The sequence below is a fragment of the Lagopus leucura genome, unplaced genomic scaffold (genome assembly GCF_019238085.1).
Source record: "Lagopus leucura isolate 7727_CA_CO unplaced genomic scaffold, USGS_WTPT01 Super-Scaffold_100002, whole genome shotgun sequence".
In the NCBI taxonomy this organism is placed as follows: Eukaryota; Metazoa; Chordata; class Aves; order Galliformes; family Phasianidae; genus Lagopus; species Lagopus leucura.
This window is the reverse complement of record NW_024962263.1, coordinates 76,602,473-76,622,439: the sequence shown is the minus strand read 5'-3', so window position 1 is coordinate 76,622,439 and position 19,967 is coordinate 76,602,473. Positions and strand designations below refer to the sequence as shown.

Sequence of the window (19,967 nt, the reverse complement as noted above, 5' to 3'; positions counted from 1 at the left end):
TTTTTTCAATCAGAGCACGGAGAGACGTAAAACTTTTCCTTCTTAAAGGCGAAGCTCTGCCCGCGGCGCTGCCCTCCCCGCCGGCCCGGCCTGGAGCTGCCCCGTGCTGTCCGCGGTGCAATGAATGGGGTGGGCGCGGAGTGGCGGCTACGCAGGGTGACGCCGGGGGCTTTGTTCCAGGCACCGCGCAACTTTTGGGCCCCCCGGCTTTTTTCTTTTTTTTTTTTTCTTTTTTCTTTTTTTTAATATATATTTAAAATCAGTGATGTTTTGGTAAACTTTGGAGATAGGGGTGAGCTGAAGGGGACATATCTCGGTGCCATCCCAGTGGGTCTCAGCGCGGCTGCAGCCAGAACAGCCTCGGTGTATCCCGCTGCAAAAGGAAAAGTATTTCCTACCCCAAACAGAGCGTTCTGCGCCTATTGGAGGTGCGGAGCGCGCTGCCTCCGCTGAGCGCGTTTGAAAGGCTGACAGGAACAAGCAGCAATTCCCTACGCTCCGATTTTATTTAATCGAGTTCAGTACAGGAGCCACCGAAGTGCCATCCCGGCGGCGCTCCTCAGCTGCAGCCAGGGATGTTGGTGGCATCATGTTACTTTCCTGTTGGTTTTAGGAAAAGTTGAGCACGCAGCAGAGGCTGCCAGAGTGAGACATGGCGAGGGGCAGCGGAGGAGAGCGGCGGGCAGAGCCAGGTCCTGACGTGGCCAAAATGGGAATGAAAGGCGCAGAGCTCTGGGCTGCGGCGAGGTTCCCTCGTGGGTCCGGCAGCACGGATCCCACTGGTGACATTAAGGAAAACCTCACCGGGTGAGGAGCTTTTTTAAGTGCTCCGGGTCTGTGAGTAAATAGAGGGCTTGTTTGAGAACATCAGCTATTTCCTGTAAGTTGTGATGCTGACAGGACTGTCTGGAAATGATATCAACACTTTGAAAGATTTTTTTTTTTCTTTTTTTAACTGCTGAATGAAAGTTTGTTAATAACGCGGTCAGACCAAAGCAGTGGAACACTTCTCTACAGAGTAAAAAGTAGAAAGAGAGAAGACTTTCTTCTTTCCTCTTGAAGAAGGTGTACCTGCTGCCTGGAGCGCACAGAGCCAGCGGTGTCAGTGCCTGTATGTATGTGGGCTGCTCTGGGCAGCAGAAGGCTCCTTTGCCTTTATGGGATCAGGAGAAGTCAGACAGAGAACATCAGTCCATAACCCGCCCTGCTTGCTCCGGTCCTCACTTTCTGTTGTTGTTGTTGTTTCATATAAGAACTTTCCTCTCTCTCTGAAACTTTGCGCGTATGTAGTCACAACAAAGTAAGTAAAGGGCAAAGTTGCATCAGCTTCCAAGCATATATGTTGGATCCTCAACGGGCTCTCAGTGATAAGGAGTGCTGTTTTTTTTCTCTATTTCACAGAAATGTTAATAAAGGAAAAAATGTAAATAGCAACTCCTGAGATCTGAGACTTCCTTGGGCATCAAACATGCTGCAGCCAGGTTACCCTCGCTTATTTTAATGCCTTCATAGTGTGATTTATGCCGCTGGTGAGTGGGGTGCTTCCCTCTCTATTAGCGATAGGGTGAGTTCAGCATTACTGTATGACTCCATCTCAGGGTTATGTTTCTATCATGTGTTGCGCATCAGTCGTAGGAACTTGCACAGTGCGCGCTGTTACCGTGCTGCGTGTGGGGAGCTTTGTTATTCACATGTTGTGATTGCTGAGCCCCGTGTGGACCCGAGTGCCTCTAAGGTGCAGTGGCTACTGTTAGATCTCTGCGTTTCAGGCATGTTATATTTTAATGCCAGCTGACACAGAGGGTTTTCTATTTTCAAAGCATTGTGCAAACAATGACTAATTACTTTCTGTTCGTGTGAATTACCTCTTTTAGCACTTTATCAGGCAGTCGCTTTGAAACAAAACTGTTTTACATTACAGTGCGAAAGAGTTAAAAAATTAGCAAAGGCGTGTAGGGAAAAACCAAAATTTTAATTACAAACAGGCATCTTTGGGTACGTATTTAAATTGTTCTTTTTATGTGGAACTTTCCTTCTGAGTTTGGGAGGGCGTATACATATGAATATTTATGTCTCTTATAAACTCTCGACAATATTTTAATGTAATAATCTTAATAGAAACCGTCTCAGATCTCAGCGGCAGCCGTGCTGGCAGTATCGCCTTAATAAAGGTTTGTGGGTAGCACCAAATATAACATTGTGAGAAAGTTTATGGCAAAATATTTTTGAACACGACGGGCTGGGAATCTGACGACCCTTTTTGTTAGGTGCAAGTAAAGTGGAAATAAATTACATTTTCAATACAGTTTCAGTTAAAACAAACTGCCACCTGGTAGTAAAAGTATCAGGCCGAACAGAAATATATTCTGATGGAGATATTCAGCTGGGGTGCAAAATGAGGCCATTCATCCGTAAGCTGACAGCGTTCCAGTCGGTGTTTGCCCTGCTTAATTTAGTTCCTCCACACACCATGGGGCAGTCTGGGGCTGGTTTTGGCAGATCCGGGCTGCATGGAGCTCCGCACTTTGTCCCTGATGCTGCACCTCGGGAGGCAAGATGCAATTGGCTCCCAGTAACAGCGGACAGGTATATGGAGAAAAGGCATACGCTTTCTTCTTTGTTTATGAAACTTTCTGAAGTTCCTACCTAGTGAGAAAACAATGCCATTTTCCAGTCCTGGTGATTAGTAGTAAAACCAGCGTAGTCTGCACCCATCTATTGTACAAATACCATTGCCTGCTGACCTTTGGATACATTAATTACAGTATATCTGGACCAGGTTCTACTATTTTTGTCTGTCTGGAAGATAAATAAAAGTGCCCTTTCCAGTCCTCCTGGAGTAGGAGCACAACTTTTTTCTTGGTATTGTCATGAATTATGGAGTTCATTTTTGAATGCTGTGCCAATGGAGCTCTCTTTTTCTTTTTTTAAGATAAGCTTGCACCAAAGAGGGAACATTTGCTTACTCGAAGACTGCTTTCAGTTCACTTCTTACTGTAAAAACTTTCTAGGCTTTGCTTTTTTTTGGAGAGTGTTTACTAATTAAAAGGAAAAAAAAAAAAAGCACGTAATGAGTTCTATCGGATGATGCGAAGGATTAAAGCACAATTACACCCCTAAAGAGCAAATGTTTATAAGGGTGAGACGTGTAGCTGTGCTGTGTGGGTGATGCTGGCTGCCTGCTCCTTGATGTAGGTCGCACCTCATCAATAAGGCCCTACCAGGGCTGTGTGCGGGGCCAGATGTGCAGTGCCCAGAGCTCAGCAGTGCTACTGGGGCAGGGCAGGGAGCGGTGCCATCCGGTTCCCAGTTTCGTCAGGCAGACCGGGGCTCAGATTAAGCACAGAGTGATGGGAGAATGAGCGCCATGGCCCCAGCTTAGTCCCCAGTGGACATTTTGTGGCAGCCTGGGAGCATCGTGCGGCTGAGCACTGTCCGGCTGGATTGGTGTCACGGGGTTTGGAGGAGCGTGCTGTAGGTGGACCAGCACAGCCGTGTGTAAGGAACTTTGTTCAATAGCCATCTATGTTTTGTTCGTCTTTTGTGCTATCGATTTCTTATTTTTCTAGTGCCTTTTAAAGTGATTCTTTGAAATTTAATAATAACACCGCCAATGGAACATGCACCTAAAGCCGAATAGAAAATGCTAATCTTTCTGTCGGTGATTTTTATTGTATCAGCCTGTTGCATTAACTAAGGAATTTTATTCCTGCTGCGGATTTCTGTACGTGGATTTTGGAAACTTGGAGAAATCCTCTACTGTGTGGTGCTGCCCTGCATGGGACGCCCCGTGTGCCCGCTTGGTGGGACCTGGGGGTGCTGTACTGGTGGGCACAACTCCCATGGGGTGCTTCTGCCTCCAGAACGGGAGGGCTGAGTTGCAGAGTTCAGTCCCAGTGGTCATTTTTTTCTTTCTTTCTTTAGCTGCATTGCACACGTATAATTTCTCGTAAGTCTGCTTTCTTTCCAGGCTCTGATTGACTTTTATTTTTTCTTTCCCTTGAATTTATTTTAAAATATTTAATTTTTAAAATGTTACTAGCCCTTTAAAAACCTGTAATAAATGCTTTACAAGTGGCTAGACACCTTCCCTGGTGGTTTAATTTATACAAGCAGGAAACTTTCTCTCCTTCTTTCTCTCTCTCTTTCTTGTTTTCTTTAAACCAACTGACGTAATGCCAAACTTTGCTTTAAAAGAACAGACAGAAGTAATTGGTAGCTTTTAACTTTTAATAATGTTCTGGATTGGTTTTAGTGGCCAAACTGCCATTTTTTAAAAATTCAAGTAAAAACGGGCTTGTGGCCTGAGGAAGAAAGGCCCTGTTGATGCAGTTATTTTTATTCTTGTTTTTCAATCTGTTATTAAAAATCTTTCCTGCTGAGCTCTGCTGGATTTCTCCAATTGCTCTTTGTGATGGCTGGTGCATTTCAGGTTACGGTAACTTAAACTGTTTTCTGATTTATTATTTTTTTCTTTTTTTCTTTTTTTTTCTTTTTCTTTTTTTGAATGGGCATTTTGAGATGCCCTGTGCCTTTTCTTTTTCAGGTTTCGTTTCTTGCCTCTTTCACCTTCCCTCTCACCCAGCATCCAAAGTCTTACTATAAAGAGGCGGTTTGTTTTCATTCCAAGATGGCTAATATTGTAGCTACCTTCAATGAATATTATTTTACCAGGATGAGAGGATTTTACACCTGTCAGTGGCACTAATTGGAACGGTATTCACTGCTCATTTCAGAGAGTGGTAGATGCTGTCTGGCAGAGTGGCTGCTTTCTGTGTTTCCTCCACCTCATATTTTTAAAACAACCAAGTTTTACAATGTGCTTGGTTATAGACTTGGTGATTTGTGTCCACAGGATGACAATGGGAACAAGAAAATGCAGCGGAAGGATTTTATAATTGACTATACTTAAGAAAATCCAGTGTATTATCTTTTTTTCCCTCCTGTTTGTTTGTTTGTTTGTTTTTAGAGTTTTCTGACTTGTTTCCTTAATTTCTTTCCCACCTCTGCTGGGGTTTCGAGCGCAGACAAGCTTTCTACGGTAACAGTCGGCGTTGGGCAATAGACTTTCTTGACGAAGTTGACGTCAGGACGACTTCATAAGTTGGCAAGTAGGGAAATCTTTCAAAGACCGAGTTGGCTTGTGCCAGTTTTTCCTTCCTTTAGGGGAGACACTCCACCCAGTAGGAGGTTACCCCACCCAGTGTGGAGAGCTATAATTCAGTGGCAACACTTTAAATGTCAATCCTCCCTAGGGTTTAAACCCCAGACTTGTCTTGCCTCAATCTTTCTATTGAATCTAACATTCAATCTGTTGAAGTAACCTCTCATCTTCATAAACGCTTTTTGGGCTTGATCCTGCAGTTCTCATTCTTGAAAAATACGCATTGACGTCAGGGGGACTTTTTGGTTCAGTAGAGCTGCAGGATTGGCCTCTGCAGGGTGGTGTGTGGCTGTGTGTCTGGAAGGAGGGCTGTGTCTGCTTGATGAATACTGTATGTAATCCGTGTTGTTACAGATGAAATCTGAAGAAGTCCTGCACTAAAACAGATCTTCGATGAGTGAAGTGCACTTATTTATATTTAGCATTTTGTCAAATTAACTTATGAACTTTAAAATTTCCAACTATGAAGAATGTCAGGCATTTCTACCCCTTATATATATCACACGATAGGCATTTTTGAGTGCTCCTATTGGCAGTGCTTTTTGTGCTCTGATGGAAAATGAACACTGTGGCTTGCGGCTCACTGCCTGCCATGTCCATTGGGGTTCCCACATAAGGCTGAGAACTTGCAGGGAAAAAAGTTTTGAGGTGTTCGCTAAGACAGTGCACAATTTTTATGTGAGCATTTTGCTTCCTTCTGGCGTCAGTTCTGAAGCATCCCTTCCAGATTCCACGTTCCTTTAGTCAGACTGACAGTGCAGAGGGGAATATATAATTTGATATTGTAAAAATGTTACAGAAGAAGCACCGTGGTGTTAATCTCTGCATTTTGAAAATAACCCAGCATTTTTAGTTAATTAATATATCTGAAGAAAAGTCCATGAAAGATAATGTTAAAAATTATCAACGTGCTTGTGTTTCTCAGCAAAGTTTACTTAAACAATATGCTTCAGTTTTGCCTCAAACCATTTCAAGCAACCTCTGGTCCAAGAATGTACCAGTTCTTGGTTCCTGGAAGATTAAGCGTGACAGTTTCTATTATATAATGAACAGCAGTATTGTTTGAACAAAGGTAACATATTTTGAGTTGTGTACTCTTTTTTGGCAGCTGGCACTAGTGTAGGTCTAAAATGAGTGGTGATCTAACAGTGTAAATATCTGAATGTTCTTGAAACGCACTGTATGGATGTAATGTGTTTAAATCATTGAATCTATCTATCTATATTATATAGAATGTGTATGGATGTGTATATACAAAGCCGTAAATGGTGTGTTCTGCTATCTGTAGCCTTCAAATGTGTATTCTTCGGGTATTCTTGACCTACTTTGCGAAGTCTGCAAGTCTGAAATGCTCACTAAAACTTAAAAAATTAAACACACAGCTTGGCGGTTCACAAAAAAAGTGGGGACAGATTTTTTCTAGTAGTTAATTGGAAAATGATAAAATACTCTGCCTTGACAGATACCTTGCAGACTGCTTTTGGATGTGCCAGTGAGTATTGGGACTATTAAAAAAGCCCACAAAACAACACATCAAAAGCCCAACCACACAAAAACCAAATTCTCAACTGGAACTGGGAGGGGAGGGGGGGGAACAGGTAGATACTGAAGTGGAGTATCGCCTAAAATTCCTGTGTGCAGCTGTGGCTTAATGGAAGCAAAATTGGTTAGAAGAAAGCAGTTTTCTTTGGGGGGAGAGGTTTCTCAGTGTTTTCAAAGTGTGATTCTTTTTAACTTTTTCATACTCTGGTCTTCAAGTGAAAGCTGTGCATATGTGGAACCCCATCCAAAGCTTGCTGTGCAGATGAAGAGCTGCTTTGTGCATTTGGTTAATAAAACAAAGATTTATCTTATTTCAGCTTCTCAAACTGGAGTTAGTTTGCTTTTCTGTTAAGAGTTCTTATTTTTGGATGCGTTAAGTACCCTTGATCAGGCATTCCGTAGCTGCAGCCACACAGGGTAAATCAAAAATGCAGTACATGCCGCTTGTTGCTGAGCTTTCTCCTCTGCCCGTAGAGATGCACATGCACAGTTAAGAAAGTAAACCTTGCCCCAGATACCTGAGGCAAAAGCTTGTGGAAAGCAAAGCCAAGCCTCGCCGTGTGCCTTGCTTTATGTCTTGCAGGTGAGCAGTGACTGCTGGCACGTGGGAGCGGGGTGCCTGCGCCGGGCACCTGGCTCGGGGTGCTTGGAGCAGGGCTGTCCCTGGGGCTGTCACAGGAGTGGGAGTCTCCTTCAGCCTTTTCAGAGCTGAAGTTTTTGTTAGAACTGAATTGCTTACTGAGTGTTGTGTATATCAGGATGAAAAAAGAAAATAATATAGTGGATTAAATTAATCTCGTGATAGTTGTTTGAGCATACTGCAGCAATGTAAATCATCTTGTGGCATTGAGCTGATATTTCCAGTCTTATAGGGGGAAGATCAGAAGTTATCAGCAACGTATATCTGAGTCATTCAGCCACAATAAATCTTCTGACAAACACCCACCCCTTGCACACCCAGAGACACTCTTTGAGACTGTTGAAATTCAGCACACACCTGTACCTTACGTGTGAGTCTATAAGCATGAATAGGAGATGTGTCCTCAGCTGCAATCACACAGTGGTGTTTCCTCTGCTAAGCTACAGCACCAGCAATCAAAACAGTCCCGGCGCCAGAATTCAGTTTTTCACTCATTTGTTGCTGCCTGCGTAGTCCTCAAGGTTGTCTCCTTCCCTGGAAGACATCCCAAGGAATGGTTAATTGCAGAGAAAGGCAGGGTATGGCTGAGAGCACGGCTTCTGAGATGAAGCACGGCTTCTTTGTGGCTGAGAGAACCTTCTGCTAACTGCTCAGGGTATGAAACTATACGTGCTTCATCTGTATCAAGTAAGAAGCGATCGTGCCTAATCCGCTTTTATCTAGGTATCATTCTGTCATGTGTAAGGTATGCTCTGCCTCGCTGCCTCTGTTCTCTGCCTCTCTGTCTCCTGCACACTGGCTGCTGGATGCACATACATACATGCTAAAAATACATGTAAATTGAAGTCCATCTGTATTGCATATTTTTTTTCTTTTTTTACAAAAACACCAGTGTTTGTATTGTTCTTTTTCTGAGCCCTTAATGAGTTTAAAGAATTTAATGTGACTTAATGAGGGTTCTTATTCTATTTCTGACACAGAGACTAATGAGGGAAAAGTAGAACAAATTCAAACCCAACTTTTACTTGTGGTTGGTTTCATGATGTCATCAAATGCAGGATATTACGACTCCTGGAAAAGTTTGCAAATCCAGGCAAGAGTCCATTTTGCATCACTGCCCTTGTTTATGACATAAAGTTTACTAGTGAGAAAACAGAGTTGAGCATAATTTTTTTTTTTTTTTTCCTTTTGATGTTTGGGTTGCTTTGATTTTGAGGTAAATGCGCTTTATAAAAGTGAATCTCACTTGATGCACATGCCAACATGGGGGAAATTTAGATACTGCTAAGAATTGATTAAAGCCCTCTGATTGCAGTGCTGATCTGCTCCCTGCTTGCACGTGCTGAACCTTCTGCTAACTTCATCTGCAGTCAGATCTGATCCTCACCAGAAAGCTTGCTAATTGCATTGCGTTTTAAGAACTGTGGTTCTCTGGAACCTGTGCTGCTCTTTGGTGCAGTTTATCACTTTAAAGCAGTCTTTCTGAACTGATAAGAACACTTCCTAATGCCCTGTCTTGCACTTTGCTTCTCTGCTCACTATGGCCAAAGCAGTGCTTTGCAGCACAAACAGGTCTTCGGCATGACCGCAGGCTGGTCTGACACCTTTATAGGATTTCTTTTGATTGGAAATCAGTTCGCTTCCTAAACTGGAATTTAAAATGTAGGCTTTTGCAGCACACTTGTTTCTCAGTCCTTTTGCTATTCACAATCCACCTTCTTTTTTTCTATCAACAAGTGTCTGAAAGGTGATAAAATCAATAGCAGCGAAGCTCCAGTATTGCATGTATATCCGTGTAAGCAGACCGTAAGACAGATGTGATGCTGTGGACATCAGGGTATTTCTGACAGGCTGAGGTAAGCTGTGATTTTCACTGTCTGCAAAATCTTCTTTTGATGTAACCAATTGCGGAAAGTTGCAGAACAGTACATATGCTTTTCTATGCTGATTCTTTTCCTCCACTTAATGTTGGTATTTTAGCAATATCAAATAGGCGGTTAGTAGTGTGTTTTCTTAGGTGGACGTTAGCGCTTTGCTCTCTTGCTGTTGCTACGCATCTCAGAACTGTGATGGATTTTATTGTTGCCTCTTTTATATTCATTTCTTTTGCAATTAGATGTTGTTTTTGTGTTGTTGACTGCAACATGAGACAGTTCAAGTAAGTTAATAAGAATTTGAATTGGAAATAGGGTCATTTTTAACCAACTTTCTTGAGCATTATCATGCAAACAGAAAGAGAGTAAGTTGTTCAGTTGGTTTTTCCAAATGTGTATATGGGTGTTTGTGGTTTGTTTTTTTCTTAATGAAGGTTTTCATAATTTGGTAGTTTAGAAAACACGGGTATGTTCTGAAAATATTTCTCACAGATGGCAGATCTGAATCGGTAGCTTTCAGGTAGACGGTTTTGCTGCAACATATGGAGTCTAGAGCTGAGCAGTTTTCTGGAGTTTTAAAACCATTGGAAAGCAAGATTTATTGGACCTTAAATATCCCAGTGGTACAAATTTATTTGGTGTTCATGGCAGTCTCAGATTAATTTTCCTAAGAGATTTGCTGTGGTATTGCGTTATCTAAGGAACATTTAAAATGGGTTTCCCTACCTTTTTTCTTCAGCGATTTCTCAGTTCTAATTTGTGTGGAGGAAAATCAGTACTAACAAAGGTGACCTGTTAGTGCTGCTGAAGTTTATGGTACAAACTGTTTTACCTGGATGGGTCAAAAACAAGACTCTGAAAAGCTGACATTTTTAAAGATTTTTCTTTCAGCATTGCAGTGTGGCAACGGTTGTTGGCAGTGGGATGGAGCCTAGGAAGTAGTCACAGGAGAAAGAAAGAGGACAGCTGTGGAATTTATTTTACTGGGTTAAAGGAGACTCATGGCTAAGCAAGCTTTACCTTCTTGGGTTATCAGGATTTATTGCCCAAAAGACAGATGTCTGAATGGCAAGGGAACTAGGATATTGTAAAATCCATCACGACATGAAGTGCTATTACTGCATGTGAATACAATTTATTAATTTTTTTCACTCCAGCAAATGGTGACTTTTTTTGTCTTATCAGAAGGAATTTCGGATGAAACCTTAGTGGAGTAATGCTGCCATAAACGATGGGCTTGCCAGCTGTAGATGCAGTCGTGGCAGTCTGCACTGTGCAACAGTGCTGCTTTCGTTCAGGAACGGGGCTGAACCCACTGCAGAAAAGTACCTCGATGCTTTCTTAGAAACTGTGCTATATGAAAGAGGGAAGGGCAAGAAAGAGAGCAGAGAGCGCGCTCTGATATATGAGCTGAGATTATGGATGTTGTAATGCCATTTATTGTAGAATAGTATAGAAAAATCACATTGGGACCAAAGTTCCCGTGGATTAGCATGAGATATTTATTACCATTTTCCTGTGTTTTCCCTGGTTAGGATCTAATCCTTCAGTGTCTGGAGCAACTTGGAGTTAAGAATTTGTCCTTTCAGAGGGGAAAACATTGCCAGCTGAAGGATTTCACCGTTTCACTACCTGTATTTATTTATTTCAATGCCTTTCTGCCCTGGTATTTTCCAAAGTGAAGAGTTTGAGACTGGAAGGAAGAAATGGGGGACTGGAAAGCCAGAAGAGTACCTGGGGCACATATCTGCCCGGTAACCAGCATTTACTGATTGCTATTTACTGCCAAGACGATTACAGCAGTTGTGTGCCGGAGGAGCAGCCCGCATGCAGCCAGTACACAGGAATGAAGTGAGGTTGAGTGCAATTCCGAGGTGACTAAAAGGTTTGCTTGTGACATACTTGTAGCAAAAGCCATTTTCAGTTGCCCAGTACCCTACCCAAACGCTGTAATTTCACGAGTGACACATTTGATTATGAGCAGCCATCAAAAGGCTGCTTATAGGCATCTTGTTTGAAAGAATGCACTTGAGCTAAATAAATACTCACAGGTCAGATAAATATGTTGATCTATCCTTCTAATTCAACGTCTGCAGTTTCATGCCCTATTTCAATTTCTTCTGATTTTTTTTTCAGTTTTGCAGTTCGTTTAAGAGTGTACTTTCTGCAGAGGTGATGCAGCCCATAATTGTGCATTCCTTGCTTGGGCAGAGCTTCCATTTGTGTCCTTGGGAGTTGATGTGAGCCAGAGCTGCTGCTTGTTTTGTGCTCGATATGGAAGGAATATGATTTGTGTAGCGGACCCCTCCTTCTCAAAACTGACTTGCTGTGATGAACACTACTTCCTAGGAAAAAGGCTATATGATTTTCAATCCATTCTGTCAAGTTTTAGTGAACAGTATGAGCTTATTAGAGGTACCAGTGAGGAAAGAAAAGGAAAGAATTTGGGGCACATCTTACCTCTGTGTTAGACAGAATAAAGTATAAAAAGCCTCTGCAGAGCTTGCTTAGTGATTCTTTGCTTATCATCTTTTCATGATAGAATACGCACATAGGAAAAACACAGGAGTTAATGTTTACTTTCTGGATGTTTTATCGTCAAGCAAAGAGAACTGACAGTTTCATGGTTAAGTGCCTGAAGTTTTAAGCTTTGCAGTTGTTGAATTAATCACTGCAAAGCTAACTCATTGTGTACCTTTTTAAGATTTTTTTTGTCTTTTTAATGAAAGGGAGATATTTTGTTCTTTCTGACTTTGGAGCCTGGTTATCAGGCTCTTCAGCTTTTCCTTCCTTGAACTATCTCGGGAGTTATTCTTCCAGTAGATGGTGAATTTCCTTACAGATTTGGTAATTTATGGGTTTCGGAACCACGCTGTAGAATGGCAGATGCATTTGAAAGCATTTTTTTATTTGTGTGGAAAACACTAGATTCTTAATTATAGGTTCATAGATACTGCTGCTGCTGTTACTTTGCTTTGTGCAACATTATCTGGGTGTTTTACTGAGATGTTGCTTAGGCAGAAGGTAGACTTGCAAGGGATTTTTTTTTCTTTTTTTTCTCAGTAAGTGTTAAAGATGAGCAAAAAGAGACAAAGATCCCATCTTTGTAGCATGCTATACATCAGAGTTGATAGAACTTCAAGCTACTTACTCCCTGGTTTTAAAGAAAGATGAAAAGGCCCTTGGAAAGATTAACTTTATTTCTGGCAACATTTTCATAGAATTATATTATGGCAAAGACAAAATCAAAGGATGAATGGACAAAGTTGGGATTTTTGCCATTTTTTTTTCTGAAGCTATGTAAGCATTTTTTTTTTTTTAATAAAAATTGTATGTAGAATGCAGTGTTTCCCACAAGAGCACCTTCAGAAATTTAGCATAAAGAAAATGCATTTTAATTCAAAGACGCTGGTACGTTTGTTAAGGCTTTGAAAGCAGTAATCCAACAGGTACATAAAGCTGTAGTGATAAACGTGATGATTACTTGTATCTAGCATTGTTAGACTACATGATTTACTTTGGTGCGTGTTCAGATTAATTTTATTTATTTAAGATATCCAACCTATTCTACATGCTAAATGCAAGTCTCTTGGCTTCTCATTTTGCTGTTTTTAATGTCAGCTTGCTCATTTCAACGCATAAAGTTTTCATGTTAAGAATTTCTTTTAATTTAGAAAATGTCTGATTACAGTTGGAGAGTCTGTGTACACAGGGGAGCTGCATGCTGGATGGGAGTGAGACCACTTGTCTCGGGTCCCCAGTGTCAAGGGCCAACTCTGATGAGCCACAGGGAGCTGTGCACACCACCTGTTAAAGCACCGTATAAACAGTGCTGCAGAGTGCTTGCAGTGATGTGGGCATGGCATGGATCCCCACTGTGCACTGCTGAGGCGCGGGTCTTAGCCTGCAGGCCATCTTTCTAGCCCAGCGTACTGCAGCAGTTGTTTCCTTTCAGTAGGCACTCCTTGCAGTACAAACCCAGCGTTTTGGGATGGCCTTAGTGGAAGGCACATTGGCATACTGTGAGCAGCTCTCTAAAGGCTGCTGGGTCCATCTTCCTGGGCACGACTGACTGAAAGTGCAGACTGATCCTCTAAGCAGGGAGGACAAGACAGGACTTAAACCAATGGCAGGTTTCTTGGCTTTGCCAAAGGGCAGCAGAGAGAAAGGCTCATCAGAATAACCCATTGTTTCTGTCAAAAGTCTTAAAACCTGGCAGCTACACCAACAGGTCGTTTAATTTTCACCCGTTGCAGTCACAGGACCCTTGTCCTAAGCGTGCTTCCCAAATCTACGCTTTCTTTCAGCAGGCGTCTGTGCTGAGGCTGTAAATTCTCCCCATGTGTTTGCATACACACACTCAGGGTAGCCCAAAAATCTAAATATGCTCTGCTGAGTGCTCACCGAGGCCCCTTTTCTACACTGCTGCTTGGAGTGCTTGGCTGCTTCAAGTGCGTGGTAGGAACCCATGGCCATGTTTGGGGTCTGGACTGCCAAGCAGGACAGGCCGCTGGCTAAGGCACGGCAGATGGGCTCAGCAACTCTGCAGCAGAAGCTGGTAGCAGCGCCTGGCTGGCTGTGGTGAGGGAGGCCTGAGGTGGATGCTTGGGGGTTCCTTGGTTCCACATTCAGGGACAGATTTGGAGGCCTCCCATCTCATTACTGCAGCAGTGCAGGTGAACCCTGTGCACTGGGCTGCTGGTGCTGATTGTGTGGAGTAGCCCTGGAGGGAGTGGAGCTACTGTCTTGCACCAGGAGGACGGGAGAGACAGGGATCTTCTTTCTAGAAGAAGGTTTTTGTTTTTTTTTTCTCACCCCTATTCTTTATTCATAAACCTAACGCAGTTCCACAATTCCCAGACATGTAAAGCTGCAGGGCTTTTTTTGTTTTGTTTAAATCTTTCTGACCCAGCCAAATTTTTGGGGTTGGCACGAGGTGCAGCCAGTACCCATGGCCTTCCAGGGCTTGCTTGGTCTAGAAGTCTGCAGATGTTTTCTGCTGGATCTGGCTCTTAATGAACAGAAAAGATTTTGGCATGCTTATTTCTTTATTTATTTTCAAGGGGAAAATGTGGTTTAAAATGTTGATAATTGTTTTACGTGAACTACTCAGACTTTATGCGACTCTATGGGAAAATGAATGCTCATCAATTTTAAAAAAAAATCTTCTTTATTCATAAAGCATTCATATTTAAAATAATTTCTTTTTTTCCTTAATGAAAACAGGGTTTGGGGAGCATTACAAATAATTATTATTTTTAATTACATGTAGTTCTTCATCAGAGTTCTTGAAGACGGCCCACTGTGATCCTCTGCTGAAAATACCAGGGCTTTTCAAAAGCTTCTTAATTACCCATTTTTACTATTCTCTTTGCAATATACACCCAGTAACCAAAAAGAAGAAAAAAGAAAATACAAGAGGGGTCCGCCTACAGGTGTGCATAGGTCAAGCACTTGTTTCTCTTCTGGAATGATAATTTTGCTTTTCCAGCCAGCAGGTAGTACTGCCTGCTATCAGCACCCAGCTCGCTTGCTCTTGGGGAGGGAATACTTATCACAGAGCTGCAGTGCATTTTAATCAAGGTTCCCAGAGTGTTTTACAAACATTAATTGCCTCTTAAGGACAGGATGAAGCATTGCACCCATTGTACTGATGGGTGAGCCAAGGCATGGGGAATCTCAATAACTCCTGTCACAGCAAGCCAGGCTATGAGCAGAGTGTGAGCGTCCTCACCCCTGTGTTGCTCAGACGCCTCCCCTCTGCCATCCAGTTTTGCTCACTTTCCTTAAAATATGAACTTTTCAGACTTGGACTTTTTCCTTGCGTAGTATACAGCAAGTGCTGTGTGTGCTCTGATGTCGCTCTGAAGTTCTGGTAGAGCTGTATGTGAAAACGCTCTTGGTTTATGTGTTTGCTGAGTTTGGAGGCCTCTGCGGCAGGACTTTGATTTGACTGTGAACCTCATGTTTTGCTGCTGCCCTTTGTGGCTCTGTTGGGGCCACTGGATCACCTCCAGAATAGTTCCTGTTTATTACTGATGTCTCACCGCTCTGTGAGTGACAGAAAGAATTCCACTTTTCAGCACAAAAGTTCACCCACTTAATGATTCCCCAGCATGATACATGCTCTGTCTTGTATTCAATTATCTAGTAATTATCAAAGCAGTAATGAAGCTATGCATAAGAAGTGTATAGATCAATAAAAACAGTCCAAAATTATGATGGAGCACTGACAGGCTACGAGCCCAACTGCTTTTTCAATGCTCGTTCCATTTTTTTTTTTCTTCTGAAAAGTTGTTTTTTTGTTGTTTTTTTTTTTTTTGAACAGTATCAGAAGAAAAGGATTCAAAGTTGTATTGTTTACTCCTAACTGATGATGATCATGCATACGTTCTGAGTGATTTGCAAAAGGCTGTGTAAGTGCTAATGAAAGTTTGTATTGGAGTGGCTGCTAAGAATATGATCATTGTTACCAATTTATTAACACCATGAAAGATTTCCTGTCCTAAAAAGACTGCCAGGCAGCGTCATAATCCGGAGCGGGCAGAGCCATGTGGTAGGTTTGACTGAGCCCCTTTGACAATTATATCATTTATTTAGCTGTCTATCTTTAGAAGTTGGGAGGCTTTGGTTTCAGAGGCATGCCGAAACTCTCGCGCTGCATACATGGCAAGGGCAGTGGAATACCAGAGTGCTCGCTTGGGCTTTAACTACTAAATAATGTGGTTGCACATGACACAACAAGAACAGAGGTATAATCCTGCCCTGTGAAGCAGGTCACATGTTCCAGGTTCTCTGTAATGTATGCAAAGTAGCTGCTTAAATCATTACGAGTGTGTAAATCATCTTCTTCATAAACAATACCATCAAGGTACAGTCAGGCAACATGTCTCTTGTGGGTTGACTGGAGCTTGAGTTTCCTTCAGACGTGGAGGAGGTACGTCAGTGCATGTGAAGCAGATTCATCTGTTGCTGCAGTGTGGTCTCTGCAATGTTTTGGATTTCTGAGGTGAATATGCTCAGGCTGTCTTCTTCACATTGAATCCTGAAGTACAGGGAAAGGAGGAGGATGTGAATGAGGCTGATGTAGCCTATACGATGTGAGGCTACCATGAAAAAGTTGCTCCTTTTTCTTCTGGCTTTGTAAGTCACGCAACAGATAACCATTTGCTCCTCTTCATAACTTTAGTAAGTATCCAGAGCTCCTGTTGCAATGTATGTACGTGCATTTGGGGAGGAAAAGATTTGTTGAGCAGTTTATTAGAGTCATACCTTCTGCTTTAGCAACTGTTCCCCTTATAGACTATGATACTGTTCTTTTGTCTTTAATGTGCCGATGTACTTTCTGTAACTCCTAAGCAATGACCCACACCTCTTTAACGCAGTTCTCAGTGCTGACTCGTTCAGTGGTGAGTGAAACTGAAAGCGAGATGTGATCTTGTTAAAACCCTGCTGTGCTCCTGCAGAAAGTGGAAAGGTAGTAGTCGTTGCTGTTACTGGAGTTTGTGTCTTTTTTTGTGAGGTGGGGAGGGGTTGCTGGATTGTATGCTCACCTCCCCACCCCCAAATGTTATATTTTGGATTGCTTTAAATAGTTGTTTGGGTGATGTTATTACGGTGAATCATGTTTTTAATGTCTGCTTTAAACACGCGTGAGTTCATAGTGAGACAATAGGAGCCCTCTGTCATTTGCTATCACGTAATGTTTATGCAGCATGTGAAATATCCTTGTTTTGCAAAGACAGGCGGGTCTTCTGAGCAGAAATCCTGTCCCAAATGTGTGAGAACGGGTCGTTTTGGTTAAAAAGCGAGAGCAGAGCCGGTGGCTCCATATGTGCTGAATGGCAGCTGCTGGCTCAGAGATGCCTAACGTCGGGATTAGAAGTTGGTACGGTCAGGTTTAGGCTCAGTGGAAGCCAACTGAGCACGGTGCCGACCTAATGGTTGCCGCACGCCGCACCGTGCCCCGCCGCGGCGCGAAGAAAAACGGGAGCAGCGCTCATCAACTTTCAGCACATGTGGAAACAGAGCTGTGAGAGCAGGGGCATCCCCAATGCATCGGCAATTTGCTGAGCGCCCGAGGGCTGCATCTCATTTGCGTTAAGAATGTGGAGGTCGTTCCTCGCCTTTATCTCGGCGGCGGGGCCGGTGCAGGCCGCAGGGCCCGCGGCACCGGGACCCGGGTTCGGGGCTGCCTGGGGGCACCGCCGGGCCTCGGCGCCGCCGCGTTGAGCGCTCCGCCTTCGCCCTCCGCTCCCTCCCCCGGGCCCTCCGAGTGGGACCAGCGGGCTCAGGCTCAGGTCCGGCCGTGGCAGCGAGCGGCAGCCCGCAGCAGGTGAGAGATCTGACCGGCCTTCGGGACTGTGCGCCCGTCTCGGCGGGGCCAGGAGGTGCTGCGGAGGACGGGGCGAATCTGTGCCCTCGCAGAAACCCCGCGTTCTGACCGCTTTGGTAACGAGGGGGAGAAAAAAAAAAAAGAAAAAAAAAAAAAAAAGAGGCAAAACAACCCAGCCAGTGCTTTTTCAATAGAGATAACTGTTATCTCTTATAGAAGTCTACATAAGTGTAAGTAATTGCCCGCACTTGGCTCTGTGACAGGGAAAGGCTGGGATCCGCAGACTCGCGTTACACGGTGCGTGCAGGGAAGCTGCGGGGGCTGCAGGCGTTCGTGCCCCGCTCCGACCGCCGGTAGAGTCCCGTGCGGGAGTTCGTGGTGCCTCGGGAAGGGGGCGGGGAGGGGGCACGTTGTGCGAAAGACTTCTAGCGAAGTTTTGCCGGGATCGTCATTAAAACCAAAGCGAACCAAACGGTCGCGCAGCCGCACCGAGCCGGCTGCCTTTGTTCGGCATAGAGGTGCTGGGGCCGCGTCAGGAAGGAACGGCGCGAATACGCGTCGGCTGCGCTCGTCCTGCCGGCAGACTCGGCGTTTTGCCCCTTCTCCGCCTCATCTCAGCTCCCGGAGCCGGCGCTGCGCGGGAGCTGGAGGGATCCTTGCGCGCGTGCCAGTGCGCGCCGTGGAGCCGCGGATCGCCTCGTGGTTCGCACGCCGCACCGGGCGCTGCCTCCGCGGCTCTGCTTCCGCCGTGCGTGCGCGGCCGGCGGCCGGCGCTGGCGCCTTATCGCAGGAAGCGGTGCGGAAAGCAGTTGCTCCCTCGCTCTACCCGGCTCCCGGGCAGCCTGATTAACGACTCCTCTGCCCCCGCCTGTCACTCAAGTGTTGGGGACGGCACGGTCTCGCTGCTGGCGCTCTGCTGTGTCAGGACTAGTCTCCTTCAATTTTATTTTTTTTTTTGACCAACCTTAGATAAGGCATTGAGTATGATTACAGGCTTTTTTTTTTTTTTTTTTTTTTTTTTAATTTGCCTTTTCCTTCTCAATTCTTTGCTCTCTCTCTCACTGTATATTTATAAATTAAGGTATAAAGTGAAATTCTCCTTTGCCTTCTCCGTGACCTGAAACAAGTGCAGCTTTTCCTATGCTGGTCCTTTCAGGACACCTTTGGAAGTGGCTTCTGTTGTTCTTACTTTAGCATGCTGAGTCTGGTCAGTTTGCTTGGAAAAAGAAAACAACAACAAAAACCAAACAGATTGAGAGGGAAATACCAGGATAAAATCCATTATTTCATCGTGTGGAAGCATCTGTGAGGAGCAGTGCTTTGATAAAATAATCCTATCCTACACTGTTACTCCTTGTACTACTAAAAGCTCATAGAAAGGAGATCCTAATATGTTCGAATTAAAGGATACTTTGTGATATCTCAGTGTACTGAGTGGGTATTCCAAGAAGCCCAGAAATGTTTTCCCTTAAAAAAAATTCATCTTCTATTTATTTCCAAATTGTGGTCTGCAGACACATAATCACAGTGTGATAGAGATCTGCCATATCATATCATCCAGTTAGGGCTTTTAATTAAAAAGTTTCATGTGAAAGCGGCGTAGTGGTTCCCCCTTAGGTTTGAAGTTTGTCAGCGGTCCACAATCCAAAAATTTAGGAATGTTCATTCAAGAGAATTATGGTCCTGAATCATTTCATTTTGCTTTCATTTCATCCTGTAATTTTTCTCCTCTCCTTTCAAACACGGCTAAAACCAATGAGAAAGGAAAATTCTGAAGTGATTTGCAAAGTTATTTGATTTTTATAAAATTCCGTGGTACAATGCGCTGTGTGTGCCAAACTGCAGACAGACCTTCAGCTCATAAATTAAGTACACTTTTTTTGTTCTGGTTTAAGCCCATAGAGACTTCTGCCAGTTAGGTTTTTCTCTTCTGTGATCATCATGCATAATAGTCTGATGCTGCAGATACTTGCAGGAGCGTAGCGAAACTGGTAGCATCATGTATGTGGTTTGATTTTTAATGCATAGCATATTAAAGCATATTTTCTATCCCAAAAGATGTTAGATGAGACTACTGCAGTATATATTAAAACAGTAACTGGACTCCTAAGCAGTCTAATATGAATAACAAAGGTATGTATTAATTAATGCTTAAGAAACAAACCAGAAATACCTTTTTAATATAGAAAAACCTGTATTGGAGAATACTTTTAAATATTTACCTCTTAAAAATAAAACTTTCAGATGTTGTTCCCTGCCAAGATCTAAGTCTGCTCAGCTCCGTGTACTGTTTGATTATGTTTATTTACCTATTTGCTGCCAAAGTTTTAAGTAAAGTCACACCACAGTTGTGGAAATGGCTGGCTAACACCTGGAACCAACCTGTGGAAGTGATTAAACTTTTTTTTTTTT

General features: G+C 43.4%; 1 protein-coding gene across 1 annotated transcript in view; it reads left to right on the top strand.

Moving 5' to 3' along the window:
- The window catches only part of TRPS1 (transcriptional repressor GATA binding 1), a 210,658-nt gene that overhangs the window by 180 nt on the left and 190,511 nt on the right, over nt 1–19,967 (top strand). The gene's annotated exons all lie outside the window — the stretch shown is intronic.